Below are 24,078 nucleotides of genomic sequence, written 5' to 3'. Positions count from 1 at the left end.
TTTTTTACACTAACAATTTATATTCCAAAACTTTTTGGTTCATAATGCATTTACCCCTTCCTCAAGGAACGATAGGATTTGGATTAGACTCAAAGCATATGATTGGCCATTAATTTTGAGACTAGCCTTCTGAGTTTGTGGGGCCTGTTGGCTGGGTAAGGATCACCTTTGGGTATCACCTTTGACTTCCACACAGAGTTGTGGGGCCCCACGAGGGGGTGGGTCACAAAGGCCTACCCGCCCACTTTTTGGTGTGAGGCTGAAATAAAACCAGTGGAACTAAGGGCTTCTTATGCAGCAGGGTTGGCCTAACCTGATTGGCTAACATCTAAGTTCCCACACTGTCACAGCACAGTTAATTTCCATATATTTAAATAAACATGGGCCAATGTTTTTTCCAACACTTCTTGTGTCATTTCTCTTTATTTCATGGCTGCAGTCCAATTAAGAAAACATCTAAAAGCATTAAAAATATGTAGCAATTTCAAGGGAAGTTAAAATAATGTTTGATGAGATTAATTAAATTTATCCAGGGAATTTAATGGATGTCTAGAAAGAACATTACACCATACGAGATAGATATTCCCAGGGCATGCCAACACAACCTTTATTTAAGGGATGGGATGCACTGGTCCAGTAGATAAAACAATTCAACTTGGATTTGAAGCAATTGGCTTCAAGCTCAAATCCAGCCTCAGCAAAGGAGTCACTGGGGATGTCTACAACAAATCACTTATCTGTGAACAAGGAAATGACACAATTCCCCAAAGTGAAAAACCAACTCAATGAATAACATTTGTCTGCAAATATGTATTATGTGGGCAAAATCCAACATTGTGTGTGTGTGTGTGTGTGTGCGTGGATTTCTGCTTGCACAATGGGACTCCACCTTCCTCTCAGCTCTCTTGGCACCTTCTGCACACACACAAAATCTCCTGCAGAGATTCCACAAACACTATGGAGCAGATTTTGTGGTTGTTCTAGGAACTGCAGCTGGGAGGAGAGGAAGGTAAAATCCCATGTTGGCTCAATTCATTTGATCCATTACACCAGGGGCCACTAATGCTAGTGCAGTTCCCGAGAGCTCAGCATGGTGAAAGCAATCTAAAGGCAATGTAACTGAGTGAGGAGTCTGGCTCAATCAGTTTATTTCCATCCCAATAAACAGCTCAAGATAAAGTACAACTTGCAGCCCTTTAACTCTGTTTGACAACAAATTAGTTTCAGATCAAGAGCTCTTGCTCTGTCTCAAAATACATTCTTCATTTCACAAATTATTCATCTTGCCACAAGCTCTTAACTAACAGAACAACAATTTTTTTAAAAGGGAAAAGAAACCCTGCTTTATACAAGTTGTCCGTTTTAAGACACAATTATAGAAAAGTCCCTTTGCGACTTCTTCATAAGGGGTAATCCATTTTGCCTCGCTAATTAAGGAGATGTCATGATCACCTATGTAGACTAGATATTGAAAAAAGCAAAGGAGTTTGCTTTTAATTAGACAGCTTTCCCCCTTGGTGCGGATCATATCTGTTACCCCCTAGATTCTAAAGGTATGTCTGCACATCCATTTTGAGTGTGGCTCTTGTAGAATTGATGCCATGCTACTGCCCCAAGCTTGATAGAAAGAACAGTCTAATATAGGCCCCACATATCACTAGAAACATTGTCCCCCCCAAAAGGATCCTGGGAACTACAGTTTGTTAAGCGTACTGCAAGTTGTTGGGAGACCCCTATTTCCCTCACAGAGCTACCATTACGAGAGTGGTTTAGCAAACAATCTCTCTTCTCATGGAACTCTGGGAACACACACACACTGCGCAAACCCGGAATGATCCCCAAATCTTCTCTGGAGAGCTAGAACCCTTAGAACAAATTTGGGGGCAGGATGCAGGGAGAGGGAAGTCCCATTGCACAAGCACTGATGGGATGGGTACTTAGCACCACACAGGAAACAAGCAGCTGTCTGGATCCAATCCAAATAAATTAAATATAACCTGGGTTGGCCTTAATGAAATGAAAGAGGCAGCCAAAAGAACAATGCCCAAACCCCTGAAAACCTAAAGCACATGAAACAAATTGCTTCTGCCTCTGCCATTTTAATTGGCAAATTGGTGTCCGTTCTGTTGGCGCATTTAAAGTACTCCTCTTCAGTTAAATAATTGATGTGGTATTGAAATGTGTCATACATCATGTCCTGAAAGAGAATTAATTGGCTTTAAGATTCCTGTGCCAGCTAACAAGGCCTCAAGGGAATTTTCTTTTCCCAAGAAAACAAGGCTTGGGGTCAGCAATCAAACCAAAAGAAGGCACAGAAATACTTGGAAGGCTGCCGTTTCATAATGAGTTTTGATTGTAAAATGCACACACAGATTCAAATGTCAGAAACCAGCAATGAAAGAGCTTTTTTAAAAAAACCAGACTTTAAAAGTTAGAAAGTAAATTTTAATCAGCACTATTTACATGTGAATCATCTGCTCTCTTTTAAAAAACAAAAACGTAAGAACATAAGACAAGCCTGCTGAATCAGGCCAATGGCCCATCTGGATGTTGATATTCCTGCATTGCAGGGGTTTGAACCAGGTGACCCTCGGGGTCCCTTCCAACTCTACAATTCTAGGATTCTAGGATCCTGTTCTCACAGAGAACGACCAGGTGCCTGCGAGAAGCCTGTACGCCCACCTGCCATTCCTTGCAACTGGTATTCAGATGTTCGATGCCTCTGACAATGGAGGTAGATTGTAGCCATTGTGGCTAGTGGAAATGGATAGCCCTCTCCTGCATGAGTTTGTCTAATCTTTTTTTAAAGTCCTCCAGGTTTGTAGCCATCACTGCCTCCTGTGGGAGTGAGTTCCATAGTTTAAGTACGAGCTGTGGGAAGAAGTACTTTCTGTGATCTGTTCTGAATCTTCCAAAATTCAGCTTTATTTGATGTCCACAAGTTCTAGTGCTATTCAAGAGGGGGGAAAAACTCTGCTTTCTCCCTTCCATGGACTTCTGCCATGCCACCTTTAACTTGCCTTTTCTCTAAAGTAGAGAGTCTCAAAAGCTGTCATTTTCCTCATACAGTGGTATTTCGGGTTACATACGCTTCAGGTTACAGACTCCGCTAACCCAGAAATAGTACCTCAGGTTAAGAACTTTGCTTCAGGATGAGAACAGAAATCGTGCCGCCATGGTGTGGCAGCAGCGGGAGGCCCCATTAGTTAAAGTGGTGCTTCAGGTTTAGAACAGTTTCAGGTTAAGAATTAAGTATGTAACCAGAGGTACCACTGTATATGGGAAGTTGCTCTGTTCCCTTTATCACTTTAGCTGCCCTTTTCTGAACCTTTTCCAACACGACAACATCCTTTTAAAGGTGAAGTGAGCAGAACTGTACACAATATTCCAAATGTGGCTGCACCAGTGATTTGTATAAAACATTATGTTATCAGCAGTTTTATTTTCAATTCCTTTCCTACTAATCCCTAGCATGGAGTTTTCCTGTTTCACAGCTGCTGTACACTAGGTTGACATCTTCATCGAGCTATCTACTATGACTCCAAGGCCTCTTTCCTGACCTATGAGTGCATATGCCACTTGTTTATGCTGAATTGCATTTGCCATTTTACCACCCTTTGGTGCAGGGGGCACCAAAACAATGAGTGCAAGAGGTGGGGAGCTGCTGAAATTTAGTGTTGCTCAGGGCACTGCTGAAATTTGAGAGCCCAAAGCCCGCCCCTGCGGTTGAATTCCTCTCACTAACTCTATTGCTATTTTCAGTTGTTATTCTGTATAGCACTCTTCTACAGGGGATTTCAGTTTGCTACTAGGATATAAGAAACAAGCACTCAGCAACCAGCCTTCAGAAGAACTGGAAAGAGGACGTACAATCTTTTCCTTTGCCCCTCGGAAGTGCTAGGAACAGCAGATCAAGATTCTGTACAGGCAAACTGAATGTACATGTGATTTTCTCCCAAAGAATCCTGGGAACTGTCACTTCAGGGTGCTGGAAATTCTAGCTGTACAACAGTTCTTGGGATTCTATGGTGGGAAAGGATGTGCTTTAAATGTATAGTGTGTACACAGCCTTTATCAACTCATGAGACCAATTGTGCTCGGTGATAACAAAAATGTGTGTCTTTCTGCATAGCTGTTGCAAATATGTTTCTCTTTCTCTTCATCCCATGGATGAAGACACAGTGCGATTGTTGCTTCTAAATGATCATAGCAATTTCTGGGTTTCAACAGTTTTGTAAATCTGCAAAAGCAATAGGGTTTTCATACAACAAAGGGGAGGCAAAATGTTATTATCTTTGGTACAAGAAGAACTCCAGCTGTTGACTCCCAGAATGAAAGTAATTGAATAAAAGTCAATAAAGGAAATTATTTTATTATAAATGTTAAACTGATAGTAGTAGTCAGCTTACCTTGCTGAGATTTTATTAAGCAGAGCACTGAGAAAGTTTGTGTTAGCTTGGAAAGCTGCTGGGTCACTCATGAGAGATGAGCCAGATGATCTGTCTGCCATCGGCGCTGGGACAGAAAAAAGATGCAGAGATCATTAGCAGAATGGTCATTTGCGCTGGTCCTCAGAGGGCTTCCCTGCCATTCATTTAAGACTATTGACCACATACATTTATAGAATCATACAATCATAGAGAAATGTAGAGTTGAAAGGAATCCCAGGGTCATCTGGTCCAACTCCCTGCTATGCAGCAATCTTAACTAAAGCATCCATGGCAGATGACCATCTGACCTCTGTTTAAAAACCTCCATTGAAGGAGAGTCCACAACCTTCCAAGGGAGTCCTTTTAAAGCACCATGAAGAGTCATGGCTGTCCCCAATTCTGTAGTTTGTTACGGGTGCTCAGGAGACCTGAACATTTGGTGCAGAGAAATACCATGACAGATCAGGTAAGAGTAACAGGATCCTCTCAATAAAGGTCATCCATCTGGGCAAACAAGGCTGATTCAGTCCTGAAACCAATCATAAATAAGATGGAAATGGATTCAGATAATCAGTGTCATGCAGGAACACTTGTGGTTTCTCTGCCATAACCCTCTCCACCACCTTCTCCAGAAAGGGGTGTTGGTACCTGGGGGGTTTTCCCTTGGGGGGGGATTTGGTATAAAATATTGTGCATAATTCTGAATATAATTAGTTGGGATTTCATATATATATATATATATATATATATATATATATATATATATGAATGAAAAGAAACTCTGACAATGCACAAATGGCTTGGGGATACGCTGGATTGGGTTGGAAATGCCACTGTTTTTCTGTATTTAAAGATTCCTCCTCCATTCCTAGATGTAGCTTGAACCTCTTTGTTGAAAATATTTATAAATGCATGCCTTGATTAACTCTAGAAATGTTGCTAGCGATGACAATTACTATGGGGAGGGGGGAGTTTCTTTTGTAAAACATGCACATTTAGTTAATAATAATTAATTGCTCCGAAAGAAAGACTGTTTCAAAGGCACAGCGATTAACATACATTGTTTCCAAATGTTATTTGCTTGTTCGAATCTGTTAACAGAAAACAGATGGTATGGATAATTCATTGTCTAGCATAGTGTGCTCAATCTATTGTCTTTGCCTATCGCTGTAATCTTCAGTCAAGAGATATTTATTGCAGCCCCATCAGCAGGCGAAAAATTCGTAAGAGAGACTGTGATGACCTTGGGTTAGGAGGTAATGGCACCCAAGCAGCAACAGCTCGTTGGTTTTGGCCCTAAGGACTCATTGCACAACTAGTATCTTCATGCCGTCATGCTGGTAGTGTAACCTTTGCTGACAAAGGAGTACATTATGATACAATCCTGTACCAACAGATGCTCCCTGACCTTACCACAGCACAACTCTGCCAGACAATGGTTGCTGTTCTGTTGTGGTGGGGATCTAGGAAATTTGCTGCAGAGAAATAAAGTTTGGCAGTATTCTCAGCCACCAACAACAAAAAAGTACAGCAATTGCTATTGCTTCTCTGTTGACCTTACCTGCAGCCTACTCTGAAAAGTCATTTCGGACCTAGACCAATGCTTGGGGGGGGGAGGGACCCGTGGCCCTCTAGATGTTGCTGGACTTCATCAGTGCCACCCAGAATGGCCAGTGGTCAGAGGTGATGGGATTTGTAGCCCAATAATATCTGGGGAGCCACAAGTTCCCCATCCCTGTCCTAGACATAGTGTACAGGCCCAAAATAGTTAGAGGAAGAGTAGTGTAAGCCAAGTGTACAAATTGTGGAAATCCATTAAGAAATCTTCCCCAACGAGGTGCCCTCCAGATGTTTTTGATTACAACTCCCACCATCTCTGATCCTTGGCGCTGCTGACTAGGGCTGCTGGGAGTTGCAGTCCAAAAATGTCTGGAGGAAGGTGATGAACTTTATTCCTCTCTCTTGCTTCTCTTCTATTTATTTTTGTTAGATTAGCTGGGTTTTAATTGTATCTTATGTTGAAAACTCTCAATAACATTAACTAAAACAAAAACGTCTACAGGACACCAAGTTGGGGAAGACTGCATTAAGGGAAATGGTGGTGTGTTGCTGTTTTTTATCATGTTTGTGTCCTGCCTGTCTTCCATTATAGAACTCAAGGGGGACATTCAAAGGATGCCCAAGCAGTCTCTCATTCAGGCACTCTTAGCTTCAGTGAGGGTGCTGCACCATCTGTCTTCAGACTGAAAGAACCAAAAGCCTGTCTTGCCCAGCATTCTGTTCTCACAGTGGCCAAACAGGAAGACCACATGAAGGACATGAGCACAATGGTACCCTGATATTCAGTTTCATCCTAGGCAAAAAAGAAGGATCATTGGAAAAAATGATGACAGATGAATGGGCACCACCTTTTCCTTGTTCTTTTCCATAGGAAAGAATCATTCACAACTGGTGGATTTATCGACACTGAAAGCCTTTGTTATCTTAAGCACGATTCCCAGTTTGGGGCACAACCCACCCACTATTGCTCTTATGCAAGTACCATAATGGATGTTCATGTTCTAGTGCTTACACAACTCCCATTTGTTATCAAAGAGGCTTGCAGTGGTGAAGGTGTTGGCATGCTGAACACTTGAAACTCTTGACATAGGAGTTGCCTAAAGGAAATTTAAATAGGGAAGATCGTGTCAGAGAAGGTCCTCACTAACAACAGTGGTCTCTTCTGATTAAAAGAAAAATGCCAACACCATGTAAACTGAAAACGCAATCGCCTCTTGCTCATGGAGATAAGATATAAATAATCATTCTTGCCTTTATAGTTCTAGCAGGCACTTTCTCTGGGTCTGTCCTCAGTGTTGTATCAATTATGTAAAGCCTCTCTATAGTTTCAAGACAAAGCAGTCCTTGCTAGTTATGATTGTACCTCTTATAGGCACTGATAATCAGGAGGGAGAAAAAACAAGCGGCTTAAAATCACGAGCTGTCAAAATGTCAAGGAACATGCTGAAACATGTCAACTCTCCTTTTTCTTTCCCCTCTATAAACTAGGGGGGGGGGACCCTAGAAGGGAAGAGCAATCTATAAACAACAGCATCTTCTTAATGCTTCACAACAAGTATCCAAACTAATAAATGCTGCTGATTTTGACTGCAGTGCAAAAGCATGCCAGAATTTCAGTGGGTTGGAAAAAATAATAATCTTAATTCAGACTCTTTGAAATTATCATGGCCTTCTATTCTATCCACTATCTGAAGGTCTAGCTGAGCGACTGATTACACAATAGTGAAAATTTCATTGAAGAGGTAGCAATGTAATCCTAAAGATGTGGACTTAACCATGACCCAACCAGAGTCATCCGATAGTGGCATATGCCATGAATGTGAAACTTGTGATCCTCCAAAGGTTGTTAGACTCCCAACACTCATCAGCTCCGGCCCATATGACCAATGGTCAGGGATGGTAAAAGCAATAGTTCAGCAACATCTGAAGGGCCACAGGTTCCCTGTCTCTACAACTTAAACATATCCCTCAGCAAATATTCCATATAAACTATAACTTTTACACAGACAGGAGCAAAAAGTATAAGATAAAGGACATTGAGAGATAGTGTGATGTAGTGGTTAAGAGTGACAGACTTGTAACCTGGGGAACCGGGTTGGCGTCTCCGCTCCTCCACATGCAGCTGCTGGGTGACCTTGGGCCAGTCACACTTCTCTGAAGTCTCTCAGCCCCACTCACCTCACAAGAGTGTTTGTTGTGGGGGAGGAAGGGAAAGGAGAATGTTAGCCGCTTTGAGACTCCTTAAGGGGAGTGAAAGGCGGGATATCAAATCCAAACTCTTCTTCTCTTCTTCTTCTTTCCAATATTTATTTCAATAGATGTTTATGTAATTGCACAATTGGTTTATTTTTTGATAGCATTCATGAGACCTCTGACCAAGAGCCTCTAAGGTTAGTAAACCAGTGTATGTAGGACCCAATTCCTCCCTCAGCTAGGCCTTAACTGAGCAACCTTAGGGCTGGCTCTTCTGGCCAACCTTTCCTGGTCTGGCATCAGGGCCCTGATCTGGAGCACAAGCCTGATATGACTTCTTTCTTATGAGTAGAGGGTAGGATGTTGGCTTGCAGCCATGCTCCCACTCATGTCCATTGTGTAAATATGCCTTGTATGTAGTGAAAATTGTTCTGCTAAGCATTATGCCTCTTAAGGAATATTTACCGTGACTCCCCCACCTCCTGATCCCAAATGATGTCTCAGCTTCGCTACTGTACTGGACAGCATCTCTCATTTAGGCAATCCTTTATCTGGCAAGTCTTCTCTAGACAATGCAGAGGGTGCAGAGACCACTTTTAAAGCACATAACATACGAGCCCTGACTCCACACACCCCTTTGTTTTTCCGCCAAACTCCACTTTCTACCACGAACTTCTGCTATAAGTTAATTAGGGCCTTTTGCAAATGAATATTCCTTTTATATTTAGCACACTCTGCAAAGGGGAAGGGTATATAATTAAGACGTTCCACTGGCAAGGCTCTGCAGACTGCATGCAAGGAAAAACAGATGGCGGAGAATGGAGGGAAGTATCCCCGTTGTAAAGAGAGACAGCAAAAGAAAGCCCTGGGCCTTTTTGCAGGATCATTTTGTTGCAGAATAAAATATGGGAATCTATTTTCCGTTTCTTGAGCACAGTCCACACAACTTCCCCAGAGGGAACAATTTTGTTGTGAGAATATGGCATATGCTGAGCACTCAACCTGCAATGTTTTGGACCTTGGAAAACAAAGCACACTCCAGATAGCACAACTTAAGGCTATCATGCTTCGTTATGGGTGTGATGTGGTTGTGTACACTCATGGGCCCATAACAGTTTGTGACAGGATTAGTGATGAGTAATGAAGATGACTCCCAATTCTACCCAGGCCGTTTTGTGAACATTTCATGATCAAAACCACCTACATTTCATTATTTAGAAAAATTCTAGATCACTAAGTAGAAGGCATAAATTCATTAAACACATCCTGCAAAGAAAAACAGTAAAATACAGAGGCAGGGGGGAAAACAACCTTAGGGGGTCAGGAATTTCAATAGAAGATCTTTTCAGGATGTACCTGAAAAAGAAAAAAGAATGATGTCTTGCAAATTGTAGAGAGAAGGTTCCAGACTAGAGAAGGAACTGTGGGAAATGACTGGCGAAGTTAGATATACTTTAAGAAGATTTATTGTCAGATGATTTGAGTTTATTTTTTGTTAATTTGAATTTTTTGTAACAATTGATGTAAATGTATGGTTTTTTCTTGGTTTGTTGGTGTCTAAGCATAATAATAATAATAATAATAATAATAATAATAATAATAATAATAATAAAATAACAACAACAACAACAACAATAATAATGATGATGATGATGAAAATGCTTGCTTCTGAATCTCTGCCCTACAGCAATCTATGGTGTGTGTGTGTGTGTGTGTGTGTGTGTGTGATATTATCGAAAGGGTTTCCCCAAAATGAGTGCTAAACATCCACTAGATCAGTGTTTCCCAACCTTGGGCCTCCAGCTGTTTTGAACTACAATTCCCATCATCCCTGACCACTGGTCTTGCTAGCTAGGGATGATGGGAGTTGTAGTCCAAAAACAGCTAGAGGCCCAAGGTTGGGAAACACTGCACTAGATATCCGGAAGTGGCTTATGTCACATAAAAGCTCAAATATACTTCAGAAATTAATAGGGAAAAGGCAGGGAAACAGAATAAACCATCATTTTACAAGAAAGGAGATTATAACTCAATATCAGGAAGAACTTTCTGACAGTAAGAGCTGTTCAACAGTGTAATAGACTCTCAAGTAAGGCGGTGGACTCTACTTCATTGGAGGTCCCTTCTAGCTCTACAATTCTGAATCTATGTGAATGCAGCCATAGATATTATTAAAATAGAAAATGGGGGAAATGTTATTTTTGTAGTTGCCTTGTTAATTTTGGAACACAATGGGGTGGAGAGCCAGGGAAGAAATAATCTACAGCAGTCAAGAAAAGCACAAACTATTGTTTCTGCTACAAATGCAACAGCAATGGCTAGATCTAAGAAAGGCAGAAAAAGAAGCCGCCACACTTGTGAAAACACTGTTTTAGAAAACCATAAACATAAAGGGAAAGCACAAAGGGGAGGAAAACAACATCAGGAAAGCATTGATTCACCTGTACTGTGCCAGAGGGGTTGTTTGCAAGCAGAAAAAAGAGAGATGTACAGATTGCACAGTCAAGGCAGTAGCTCCCCAGAGAATACAGTAGATCTCAGCCACCAATCATAATTCAAAGAGTAGATTATTAAAGAAACAATTGCTACACAGGCAGCACATTATTGTGTGAGATATAATTCATGGACAGGCAAATAACTCATTGCTGAAAACTCCTTTATACAGACTTAGGTAATATGACACATAAACAAGAACGGGGAAATTATGGGTGTTTCAATATCGCTCAGTGGCTTAAGCTCCATTCAATCAATACAGGCTGTTTCTCTCTTTTGGGGGAGGGAGGAGAAGCAATTTCACTCAAGCAAGTCTTCATACCTCAGGCATGTTTAAATGTTCAGTTCAGGAACATTATACACATAGAAAGGGAATGGCACATAAACAGTGCCTGCAAGTATTTTATTAGCCACAGAGTAGCAGAGTGAAAAAGATTTAGCAAGGCTAAGCACTGCTTACCTTCCAGTTCTACAGATCATATTGCTGACTTTCTAAGGATCCAAAGGACCACTGATGAACCAACTGACTGGGAAAGAGCAAAACCAGACTGGATTTAAAAAGAAATGAGAAGAAAGCCAAATCACTGGGTTTTTTTGAACATTTTCAGCAATACCAAAGAACCCCTCCTATTTGGGTGATTTTCCAGAAATTCCTTGAAAGAATTGTTTGCTTTATATATTGACATCAACACCACCAGTTGTCCACCAGTTGTTTGCTATTATTATTCAGTTCTGAACTATGCCTTCAGATTGAGAAAGTGTGGGATGTTCAGTTTGCCATTTTTCTCTTCTTGATATGTAACTCAAAGTACATTTTTTTGCAAGTATGAAACTGAAGAGAGAGAGAGAGAAAATGTTGCTATTTCATACATGTTGGTCTAACTCTGGCAATCTAAATTACTGCAAAAGTTTGCATGCAGTCTCTTAAAACTGTATTCATGACACCCCATCAAACAACAGATTCACTGTCAAATTCACCACACTCCAGCTAGAGGCTGTACAGGAGCACATTTGTGTAGCACCAGCTGATGTGGTGAGACAGAGTCATGAAGCCAACCTCCTAACATCAGAATCCCTGCAACTTACCTGGATGGCACTGACTCAGGCAGGGCAACAACAAAGTCAGAGCTTTCAAGGCTTATGGGATCAGGAGGGTCCAAGCCGAGGTGGTTTTAAGGCAGTGTGGCCATTGCAGTTGCACTGGGCACCACACTGTAGGTGGCACCACAACAATGCTGTAGGATGGAGTGTGAGAGGAGGGCAAGTGCTGAATTTGAGAACCAAACAGGACACCATTGAAATCTCAGAGCCCAAAGTCTCTGCCACACCAGTCACTACTGGATTTGTGTATATCCTTAACTGGATGGGAAATAACAACAACCATTTATTTATACCCCACCCATCTGGCTGGGTTCCCCTAGCCACTCTGGGCAGCTTCCAACAAAATTTTAAAATATAATAATTCATCAAATATTAAAAGCTTCCCTAAACAGGGCTGCCTTGAGATGTCTTCTAAAAGTCAGATAGTTGTTTATTTCCTTGACATCTGATGAAAGGGCGTTCCACAGGGCGGGCCATTACCGAGAAGGCCCTCAGCCTGGTTCCCTGTAACCTCACATCTCGCAGTGAGGGAACTGCCAGAAGGCCCTCGGAGCTGGACCTCAGTGTAGATCATTCTACAGCCTGATTTCACTGCTGCTGCTGCAAATAACCCTCACTAAGTAATCTGACTAGGTGACCAGGTGGCTGAGAAAAACTAGCAAACTGGGTTGAATCATCTCAGTATCCTTACACCTATATGCCATAAGAAGCTCCCATTACAGGATTTTAGACAGGATTTTCCCCCAGCCCTATCCTATCCATTACCTCTGCTGAGAAACCAGCTGCCTTTATTCCTCCCTCAGCTGTTACCTAGTAAGCAGGTAACAGTATCAGGCTAGTATCAGGCTACCCAAACCATTTTCATCACAGCTGGTCATGATGATAACTATAACTTTTAAAAAGCTAGTTTCCTTTTCCTGCTGTTCCTTCCTATTTCTTTTTTCTTGTGTGTCATATGTTTTAGATTATAACCCTGACTGCAGAAATTGCTGTAACTACTTAATTGCCTGACTACTTAATTTAGTCAGCGTCTCTAAGAGCCTTCTTGGCTGTTGTTGTTTTTTTGGTAAGAATGGAGTAAAAAAATATTATTACATACATATATAAATAGTATACATGGATTTGCCAAGAATTGAACTTGTGACATTCAGTATGTGAGCAGTTGGTTGGTATGATTCATTGCATTCTTATGTTTGTTTTGGAAATTTGGAAATTAATGTGACAGGAGCATTAAACAATAAACAAAAACACCTCACAGATACAGGTACAAGGTGAATGTTGTGACCTGTGCAGACCTCTAGTATATGTAGTTCCTGAAAATGTACTTGTTTACTTTTCAGATGAGGAAGCTGGAACCATTTCTGGGAAATGACTTCAGGTTTCTCTGTAAAAGATAAACAGAGGTAGATTTGGGACAAGAACCCTGCAGAGTGAAGAGTGAAGGCATTTGTTGTTGTTGTTGATTTTGTATACCCTCAAGTTTTTATATTTAACTTTCCTCAGCAAATTCAAAATGCATTTGTGGTACTTTACAGAGACCAGGACAAGAGCAGCAAAGTTGTCAAATTTCATCTCTGGGACTCCTTTCACTCTGAATCCATGCAATGTCCTCTTTCTGTTAATCAGAACCAAGAAAGAAAATACGAGAGCAAGCTACAGCTGTTTCACAAACAATTGGATATTGAATAATAGGCCGTTAGTGGTAACTTTTTTGTTAGGAGAACATTACTGCTGGGCATGCTTTACAACTGCATCTAAATTCAGAGAAGAAAAATCTCTAGCATTCAGCACCGATGCATGCCTTTCATTAATTTTATGTTACTATATAGAAAACATGTCATGGTGCTTTACTTTTGTTTTTATGTGTGTGAGGCACTGTACCACATTGGAGTGAGGCTACAGAACACAGAAGCTGAAAGTGATAAAACTCCAGTAAACAGAAAACATTTCCCACAACACACACACACTTTTTGCTTCTTTGCAAGCATGCTAACAGATCCAAAAGCATGGTTGAAAAGTTCAGTTTCCAGAACTATTGGCTTCCCAATGTACACTCCAAGGGACGCGGGTGGCACTGTGGGTTAAACCACAGAGCCTAGGACTTGCCGATCAGAAAGTCGGTGGTTCAAATCCCCACAATGGGGTGAGCTCCCGTTGCTCGGTCCCAGCTCGTGCCAACCTAGCAGTTCAAAAGCACGTCAAAGTGCAAGTAGATAAATAGGTACTGCTCCTGTGGGAAGGTAAACGGCGTTTCCGTGTGCTGCTCTGGTTCACCAGAAGTGGCTTAGTCGTGCTGACCACATGACCCGGAAGCTGTACGCCGGCTCCCTCGGCCAATAAAGCGAGATGAGCACCACAACCCCAGAGTGGGTCACAACTGGACCTAATGGTCAGGGGTCCCTTTACCTAATGTACACTCCAGATTTTGAAAGTAAAATGCATATTGCGATTATTGGTTGCCACAAACATTTGGTCTGAAATTGGGAGGAGGAATTCCTCCTCAGGGGAAACATTTGAGGCATTTCAAGGGAAGCCAAAATAATCTGAGTAGGACTGTTGAACTTTCTCATTGGGTCACCACACATCTCTAGGTTGCTACCAGATTTCACCTAAAGCAAAATGTGAAGCAAATATGAAGGTTCCTTCCTTTACAGATACTAATAGATACCAAATCTATTATGGTAAAAACCTCTGTGGAACAGAGTCCTCTTCGTCAGATGCACAGAGCATCATTCTCAGTTGCAAATATATATGGGTGGTGCTGGTGATATTGGGGAGTTGGGTAAGGCACTTGTAAGCTGTGGGGTCAGAGGAAAATGTAGCACAGATAGTGACAATTCAATTAAAGTTGGAAGGTAGGCAAGATAAGCATGGTTACTCTTTTCAGTGTCATTGATACGTGATGAAACAATAGACTTGGAGCTAATTAACATATGTAGTAGGAAAGGAAACCTTTCTATATATTCAGATGCAAATGTACATAATTGAACTTCTTGGTTAACTGTAATTCAGTAGTTTCATCTCTTTTTGAAATGTCTTTGTTCAAGCACAGCCACCTTACAATCAATGGCAGAGTGTCCTGGTGTCCTGCTGCTAGGAAAAGTGCCACAAAAGGCAACCTAACCTGGGGAACAGTGGCTGCCAGAAAAAAACGCTGGTGGCAAGCATGGGTGGGGATGTGCTTATTTGCTTAGGAAATGTAGCCAGATTGAAGCTTATACTGAGTCAGACCATTGGCTCATTTCCCTCTGAAATGCCCACACTGAGAGACTCTCCCAACCCCAACTGGAGACACCAGGGATTGAATTTGGGACCTTCTGCATGCAAAGCAAGGTGCTCAGCCATTGAGCTATGGGCCTTCCTCCTTATTTGTGAAACTGGGGTCATTAAGACAGTTTTGTTTGACCCAAAGTACAGGGTAGCTCTATTGCTCCGTTGGTGGTGCCAAGACGCTGTTGTTGATGCAGCAGTCAAAAATGAATCAGGATCCGGGAGCCAGGAGTTGAACTTCAGAGGCAGAGCTAGGGAACAAGCAGAAATCAGAGCCAAGGTGAAGGCAGAAGTCAGAAGCGTGAGAGGAACATAAGTGTCCACCAAGGGAGAAAGCCAGAAATCAAAAGCAAGGGCAAAGCTGAAATCAGGACTGATCTGCAAAGTCAAGAACATGCAAGAGTCAGGAAAATGGCCTAGCTCCCACAAAGTCTAACTCAAACAGAAAACCTTTAAGTGGTCCTTTCTGTCTAACAGAGTTCAGTGGCCAGCTTAGGTGGGAGGAGCCAGTCCATGACTTGAGGTACCTGACTGTCTAGGCCAGGCTTCCTCAAACTCGGCCCTCCAGATGTTTTGAGACTATAATTCCCATCATCCTTGACCACTGGTCCTGTTAGCTAGGGATCATGGGAGTTGTAGGCCAAAAACATCTGGAGGGCCGAGTTTGAGGAAGCCTGCTCTAGGCAGATGCTCCAAGCCACATTATTGTAGCTCTTCACATGGGACAGCTGTATGCACAGCCATTTTAAGAGAAAGCAAAGCTGTTTCAATTAGCCTTGTTTCACAGAGCTCTAAAATTAACATTATAAACAAACAAACAAAAACAAGACACCTAAAACCACAAAATTAGGGGACTGGAAATGAAAGTGTACAGTTTGAGCACTGGTAGCTCCTGACATGATGACACAAGGCCCAGAATAAGCCCTCAGGTGCCTTCTAGGACTTAGGAAGGAGACAGAGGAACTGTAGAGGCTGCTGGCAACTATGGAAATTGAGCATTCTGTGGCCAAGGAGAACAGCTTCAAGACTTTCCAAAAATGTGCAGAGGAAGAGAGCAGAGAGGAGGAGAAAGAGAGTCACCGAGAAGCAACTGGGGAAACAGACAAGCAGTGTCTTTTTCAAGTGCCACATGGATTCCCTAACAGTCCTTAGAGGGCGCTCCTGCCTCAGACATGCCACCAGGGTGCAACAGTAGAGATGTGCCTTATACTGGTTAACTAGGGAATTTGGAAGTAACATTTACAGGTCCTGCTAGGAGTAGGAATGGGGAATACATTTAGTTTGGTTGACATTTTGGTATGTATCTAATTCAAACTTTGCAAAACAATAAGCATGTCATAATCCCTGACCCAGAGATCATGCACTATGTAGTGGAGGCGCCAGAGGAGGAGGAAGCTCTGGCTCTTTCCTTGTGGGAAGAATTGCCAGGACCATTTGCAAAATCAACCCAACCAGAAGTCTGAGTCTTCACACACAAACACCCCCCCCCGACTCAGAGCTTAAGTCTCCCATAGTACCCCTGTCTCCAAGTCTACAGAATCTTGCTCCTTCCCCTCTCCTGGCACAGCTGGTGAGAGGAAGAGTGACCTATTAACATGCAATTTGACAGACTTTATGCACTCTTGGGTGTCTATCATTTCTGCAAATTTTATCCACTTCTATTAACAGGAAAACAGTTCTAAGCAGGGAAATGAATTTTGCAATAGTGAAGCAGGAAGGGGAAATGAAGTGGAATTGGATGGGCAAGTTGAATCAAGCCACATGTGAATCTCCTTAGTTCAAGGTGAACTTTTTCAGAAAGCAAAGTATCTGGATCTGAGCTAAATTTTGTGGTCTGTGCCAGCGGCGGAACTAGCTACTTGGACACCCGGACATGCCGTGCACCCGAGGGGTGGGGTGAGGTGCCCAGGGGGGCAATCGGCACCCATTGGGGGCAATAGGTGCGGTGATTGGTGCCCAGGGGGGCGATCGGTGCCAATTGGGGGCGATCAGTGCGTGATTGGTGCCCAGGGGGGAGCGCGGTGATCCGCTCTGGGGGATTTTGTGACCCACCTCATGGATGACACCTGGGGTGAGCCACCCTCACCGCCACCCTTCCTCCACCCCTAGTCTGTGCACACCCCATGGGGTGAATATAGAAATTGCACTTAGTTAGCTGGTAATAGCACTGACATGAAATGCAGGTTGTGTTTTCTTAAGAAAGCACAAGTAGAAATCCTCCCTCCCCCTCTCCCTCCCCCGGCCCTTTACTAAAGGCAGATTGCAGAGCTTGAACCCACTCCATGCTGATCCTGAAATTGCTCACATGCGACTTGTAGACCACAGGCAGAAGACCAGTGGAGTGTGCTTATTCAATGCCCATCAGACTTTTTATAAGCTCTGTGTAGAACAGATACATATGACCTCAAATAACACTGCCTTCATGTTTGAACTTTCGACAAATCTTTCCATTTTCTCTGTTCTCTAAGCCATTGAAATCCCACTTTTTAAATAGCCTTTTGGTAATACTCCTGCCAGTAGCCAAGCATGTGAGAGAAATCCTACAATTGTTTAATGGTAATCATTACATAATTTAATTAAGAATGAAGCTTTGCATCTCAGTGAGCCACGATTTGTTCAGACTAATTTGAAAGCCCAGGCGGAGTATTACTGATCCAGGTGGGGATTTTGAAGCTTTTTGTTGCTAGGTTGGATGCTATGGAAAATAGAAAGAGATCAATGTATAATGTACAGCACACAAATAATTTAATGAATGACAGGCCCTAGGTATCATGTGGGATCATAAGAGAGGGAGCTTCTGCTGTGGTTAATTCTAGTATACGGCAGGACATAAGGATTTAATCGGGAAATACAGGCTCTGGGTGTTCTGCAGTTTGTTTTAGGACTAAACACAAACAGAACTCTTCCAGCTTCCTGATTTGCAAGCAATGACTCCCATCCACACACACACAAACACATAAACACATTTTTAGACCTCCTTATTTTAGTTCACTGCTAGTTAGACAGAAATGACTCAATGTCAGTTTCTCTCACTTTCCCATTTTTCTAATCTTAAATTCAGCTCACCACATCAGCTTAAAACTATTTTATTTTTTTAAAAAAGTTCTCACCAAGTGAGCAGCAGTTTAGTGTACATTTCTCCTCATATGCACATTTTTTTCATGCAATTTTGCCTAGTGTGCACATTTGATACAAGCACTTTCCCCAAACAGAATGCATTTTGCATGTTATTTACACACACACAACATACAAATTTTACTCGCAACTGACACGTTTTTGTATATTTATTTATTTAGTTGGAAAACCGCATTGCAGACTTCAGAGAAGTATGAATTTCAAGGGATAAAAGCCTTTCAAACTGTTAAAAGTAAAGTAGATAAAACAACTGAAATGCCATTGAACAGAAAACACATCATCATGATCACTAGAAGTAATTGGGTACTTCTTGTGCTGCATTGCTGTATTTTATTCGAGCATGGAGAATAAAAATCCATATTTCTTCTGTTTAGCACTAATAGCACACTGGCTGTTCATACAGGACACTTGAGAGATTGCTTTGGATGATGGGAATTAAAGTTGTCAAATATGGATGTCCAGGTAATAAAATAGACCATTTGCGTGTTGAGTCACAGTAGCCCCCCAATAATTCACACTTCACACATCAATTTTTGTTTAAGGTTTTTGGCATAATTTTGGCCACAACTTTATTCAAATACAAAAATGTGAGTGGTTGCTTAGGCACTGGTTCCGACTATCTGTCCTTGCCCTCAGGGACAGAGCTGGCCTTCCGGATACCAGCGGAAGCCAGTGTGGGAAACAAGTATTGGGTGAGAAATAAAGCTGGGCACCAGACCATTACTTCTCACCCTCATGTTCCTGTGGGGCTTGCACGGCCCAAGTCCGACTCCGGGGACAAGGACGAAAGAATGGCAAGCCCCTGGATTTCCTTTAACGGAATTCCCATTCGCATCATTTGGAGGGGTAGGCACTTACCCCTCCAAGCACCAATTTAACCAGTGCCTAACCGCCAACCTTACAAGTTGTGACGATTTGCTACGCAGTAGGCAAAAACCAAATGGCACCAGCCAATCAGCCAGATGGCAAAATTCCTACCAGGCCCTCGCACCAAGGCGAACGACCCCATGACAGGCATAGCAAGGTCAAGCAATCCTTCAATACCCCCCTTAAACAAGGGAGGGAGGGCGGGTGATCCGATGCAAAACGGCCAAGAGGCCGTGCCAACGTCTGGCCCCTGTATATATAGACTCTGACCCCTCCTCTGAATTGGCAACAATCAAAACACCCCAGCAACCCAGTTTAACCATTTAAATGGTCGGGATTCAACTAAATTTGCCTAGTCACTGGAGGGTGGCCTGTTCCCAACCGCAACACGTGCTCTCTGCTAGGGAGAACACGCTTTGCGTGTTGAGTCACAGTAGCCCCCCAATAATTCACACTTCACACATCAATTTTTGTTTAAGGTTTTTGGCATAATTTTGGCCACAACTTTATTCAAATACAAAAATGTGAGTGGTTGCTTAGGCACTGGTTCCGACTATCTGTCCTTGCCCTCAGGGACAGAGCTGGCCTTCCGGATACCAGCGGAAGCCAGTGTGGGAAACAAGTATTGGGTGAGAAATAAAGCTGGGCACCAGACCATTACTTCTCACCCTCATGTTCCTGTGGGGCTTGCACGGCCCAAGTCCGACTCCGGGGACAAGGACGAAAGAATGGCAAGCCCCTGGATTTCCTTTAACGGAATTCCCATTCGCATCATTTGGAGGGGTAGGCACTTACCCCTCCAAGCACCAATTTAACCAGTGCCTAACCGCCATGGAGCCCTCAGCTCACCGCCAAACCACTCACAGCCCCAACCAAGACCTCAGCTTGGTCACCACCGCACCAATCCAATCCTCATTCCCTGAAGCGGAAAGGTGCATGCCATCAGCTTGGAAAAAGGATGGCCTCTCAAAAAGAATCTCGGGGTGGGAAATTGCATCGCCACCAGCTCCAAAACTTTTTTGACCACAGCAGAATTGATGCGTTTTCTGGCCCTTTCAGTGGCAGCCGGGCAACGACTGCCCTTCCAAACGCAGCGTTGCAAAAGCTTTGACCAAAAAATTTTCGCTGTCGGCACCATTGCACGCAGCGTCTCCAGGTCACCCAAAATTGCAGCACGTAGTGACAAACAGTCCATGGGCACCAGGTCGTTCTCACCAAGCTGCACCACAATAGCAGCTGGCGGCCCCTCCAAGGGCAACTGCCTCCGGATACTTGGCAGGAACTCCGACCAGCGCATCCCACGTCTGGACAGCCAAGACAAGCGAATATGTGGAGGAAAGCCGAAATCTGGACCCAATCCAGATTGCCGTGCTGCGATGCCAGCCCAATGGACGATACTGTGCCCCACAATCCAAACACGGGTCACCGCTAAACCTGATAAATAAGATGAAACAAGCAAAAATTGTAAGACACCAATAATGTTAACGAACATAATCTTTGAATGCATTCGATTTCCAACGACCTGTATTTTATTTCCACTGCCTTATTAACATGCTTTCCGGCCTTCTTGGTGGTACGTTTGTCTAGGCATTGGTTCCCGACTAGCTGCACCTGACCTCAGCAGGGCAGCACTGACGACTGGGCCCCACCATATCGTCAGTACCAGCAAACATTGTGGGGGAGCAATGAATCCCAAGGCAATCGCATCCCGCCAGGTGTCGTTCCCCATAGGGGAAAGATGCACCCCATCTGCCCTAAAGAGGGCAATAGCCTTGAAGAAAATTAGGAGGGTGCAATATTACAGAACCACCTAAAGCAAGGACCTATTTTATTTTATTTGTTATTTTATTTACTTTATTTATTTTATTCTATTATCCACTGCCTTATTAACATGCTTTCTGGCCTGCTCGGTGGTAGTTTGTCTAGGCATTGGTTCCCGACTAGCTGCACCTGACCTCAGCAGGGCAGCACTGACGACTGGGCCCCACCATATCGTCAGTTCCAGTAAACAGCATGGGGGAGGAATGAACCAGGATCAGACTCAAGCTCACCCCAAATGCTCCCAGGGACTCTTGCATGGCCCTACCCCTCAAAAGGGGTCGACAAAAGCATGGCGAATCCTTGGATTCCCTTAATGGAACATCTTTGCACATTGGAGGGGACAGGTGCTCCAACCCCCCCCTCCAGACCACCTTGAACCAATGCCTTAAATTATTTTGAGTCCAGGGAGAGCTGCCATCAACTCAGTCCAAGCCCTCTTGCATGCAGGAATGCAAACTTATGCTGGAGGAAGACAGCAAACATTCTCGCCCAGCTGTACCACCAGCACTGCGGGAGGACCTGCACAGGTCACACTCGACCGCACCAAAGGAAGGATCTCCTCCCAAAGCATTCCCCATCTGGATATCCAGTATATGTTCACATGGGCAGGAAGACTGAGATTGCGCCCCAGTCCAAACTTGTCAACATGCTTGCCAGCCTAGTGTACAATGCTGTGGCCCAAATGTGCACAGCTGCTCCTATGAAAAAAGGAAACAACAGACAAGCATCAGCACAGACATCACTGTGACACTTCCTGATATAACCCTTGTCAGCGTCAGACTTTCAATGACCCGTATTCACAATCCTGTCTACTGACAGGCACCCAGTGTGCAGCCTTTGCAGCAGCACCTAATCGTAAGGAATGAGGAGTGTTCAGCGGTAAGCAAGCCGCAGGCTGTAATAACTGGTGCACGACGTAAGCACATTGATGCCGGGCTAACGGGAACCCATTTTCATGCACTAGGAGCGGGCCAGCCCCCAGGGAATAAAAAGCCAAATATTCTGTTATCCATAACTGGGCAAGGGCCCTCCTCACCTGTGGCGGGAAGCCTGATTGTGGCACTCCTGCCCACTAAGTCTGTTTTAGAGTTACCAGCTCTAATGACAAGCTCCAAAGGATAAGGAAAAGTCCTGAAGCAATAAGCCTCCAGACTCTCAGCCCCGTGCTGGCTCCAACAACCATTTCCCCAACCCTCAGTGCGAAAATGCAATGGACTACTGAAAGGAGTCTCACCTTGATCTTTAACCCGCAGACAAGTTTTAACTTGTTGCAGATACTGCATAGGTAAAATTGACCGACTCCCTGCCCACTGTCCTATGAGGTTGGAGCCTATTCCAACCTTCCAAGGCCCTGCGCGCTGCAAACTTTATACAAGGGTCTCTGAAAAAATAAAGCTTCAATGTAACAGACATTGCAGCGGACTGAATTCGGATAGTTATAACCGCATGCCCAATCTGCAGCAGGTGGACCAAATACTGCAGGATCTGCTCAGAGGATGGGGGCAAATTCTTCCGAATGGCCAAGAACTGCCAGCTTAAGGCTAAGAAATCCATCCAGGCCTTCCCATAAGAGGTAAAAGCAGAAGGGGAAATGGAAGCTGCCGCTCTCTGAAATTACTAATTGTTGTCAAAATGCCACAAGACTGGAAAAGTCTGGCAATAGCTGAGTCTGGAGCCCAGGATCTGAAGCGCTTCATCTGAAAATCGGATAGTGTCAGCGTAATTTGGAGAGTAGAAAGCACAATATTAAACCTTAGTGGCGCAGCTCGAAAGCATGAGCGGAGGGGCAGAGACTGTGTTACAGCATGAGGACTGTTTTGCCAAGACGCTCACCACCACCTGGTTATCAGACCAAAAGCAGATCCGATGGTCACTGAACTCCTCGGGCCACGTGAACTGCTACTATAATGGGGAAAACTCAAGAAAAGTTATGTCACATGATTGCCTCACCACACCAGGCTTGAGGCCATAGCTTTGCACACCAGCAGCCCTTGAAATAAAAACCAAAGGGCAAAGATCCAGCAGCACCAGCATGAACCTGAAAATCCCTGAGCGGGTTCAAGGTATCCTGCCATGGCGAACTACTATTGCATACATTCAGGAATTGCTACCATCGCCTGATATCTGCCTTCACCACACTTGGTAGGCATACACAAAGGTAAGGGGACCTCTGTCAGCATCGCCCTTGAGCCAGTGCCACCAACTGGACTCATCCACTTCAGCCCCAACTGGGCTAGGCGAGCTGGGTAGCACTTCCAGAGACCACCTTCTGCACAGGGACAGGTCAAAGTGCTGTGGACTCACAGCTTAAGAGTTGTGAGCACCGGATTCACTCCAACAAAAAGACAGTCGTCGCACCGCAGAGTACAGCAGAGTATATAAACAACTCAGAGAGCAGCTCTGTAGAATATCTTCTTTATTCTATCTACAACTATACAAACTATATACAGAGCTTAATAGGTCTAAGTATAAATAAATGCTGCACTGCACTGAGTGTCTGCAGCTGCCCTTAGCAGCAACCTTATCTCTACACATGATCTCTAACTCTCAGTCTCTCTCCCTCTCCGACACTGACTGACTGACTGACTTGGTGCTGGAGCAGAATAAGTAGAGACCAGAACACACCTCCTCCTTTCTGGAGAATCAGCAGACTCCTCAGGAGATTCTTGGATATGGGAGGGGTGAAATCTAGGCAGCCTGGCCTAGTGGGAAGATTAGTTAAGTGACCCAGCAAGATCGGATCTGGTGAAGCATCACTTGCTACAGAGGAAGTATTACAAATTAACTTCCTTCAAGGCAGACAGCTTCTCCATAGCCAAGTGGTATGTTTTAGCAACGATATCCAACTGGATCCCTAAATAAAATGGGAATATGGGCAAAAGGTATTGAGCTATTGCTTGCCAGCTTCCAGCCCCCGCTTGGGCAGGGGGCATCTTGTGCTGCCATCATGATATGTAAATTTTCAGGGCCGATGCTGGCCTGAACCCCTAAAGAAGTCCCAACCAAGCTGCCGCCAAGCCAGCTTCCTTTTCAGACACCCACTCTGTGCAATGCAAAAACACACTCCGTGCAGTGCACACACTCTCCATGCAATGCAACTACACACTCCGTGCAATGCAAAAAAAAAAAAGCACGCTCTGTGCAATGCAACTACACACTACATGCAATGCACACACAAACCCTCCGTGCAATGCAACTACACACCCCG

This window comes from Podarcis vaucheri (assembly GCF_965113315.1).
Source record: "Podarcis vaucheri genome assembly, chromosome: 6".
NCBI lineage: Eukaryota > Metazoa > Chordata > Lepidosauria > Squamata > Lacertidae > Podarcis > Podarcis vaucheri.
This window is presented reverse-complemented; position numbering follows the sequence as displayed.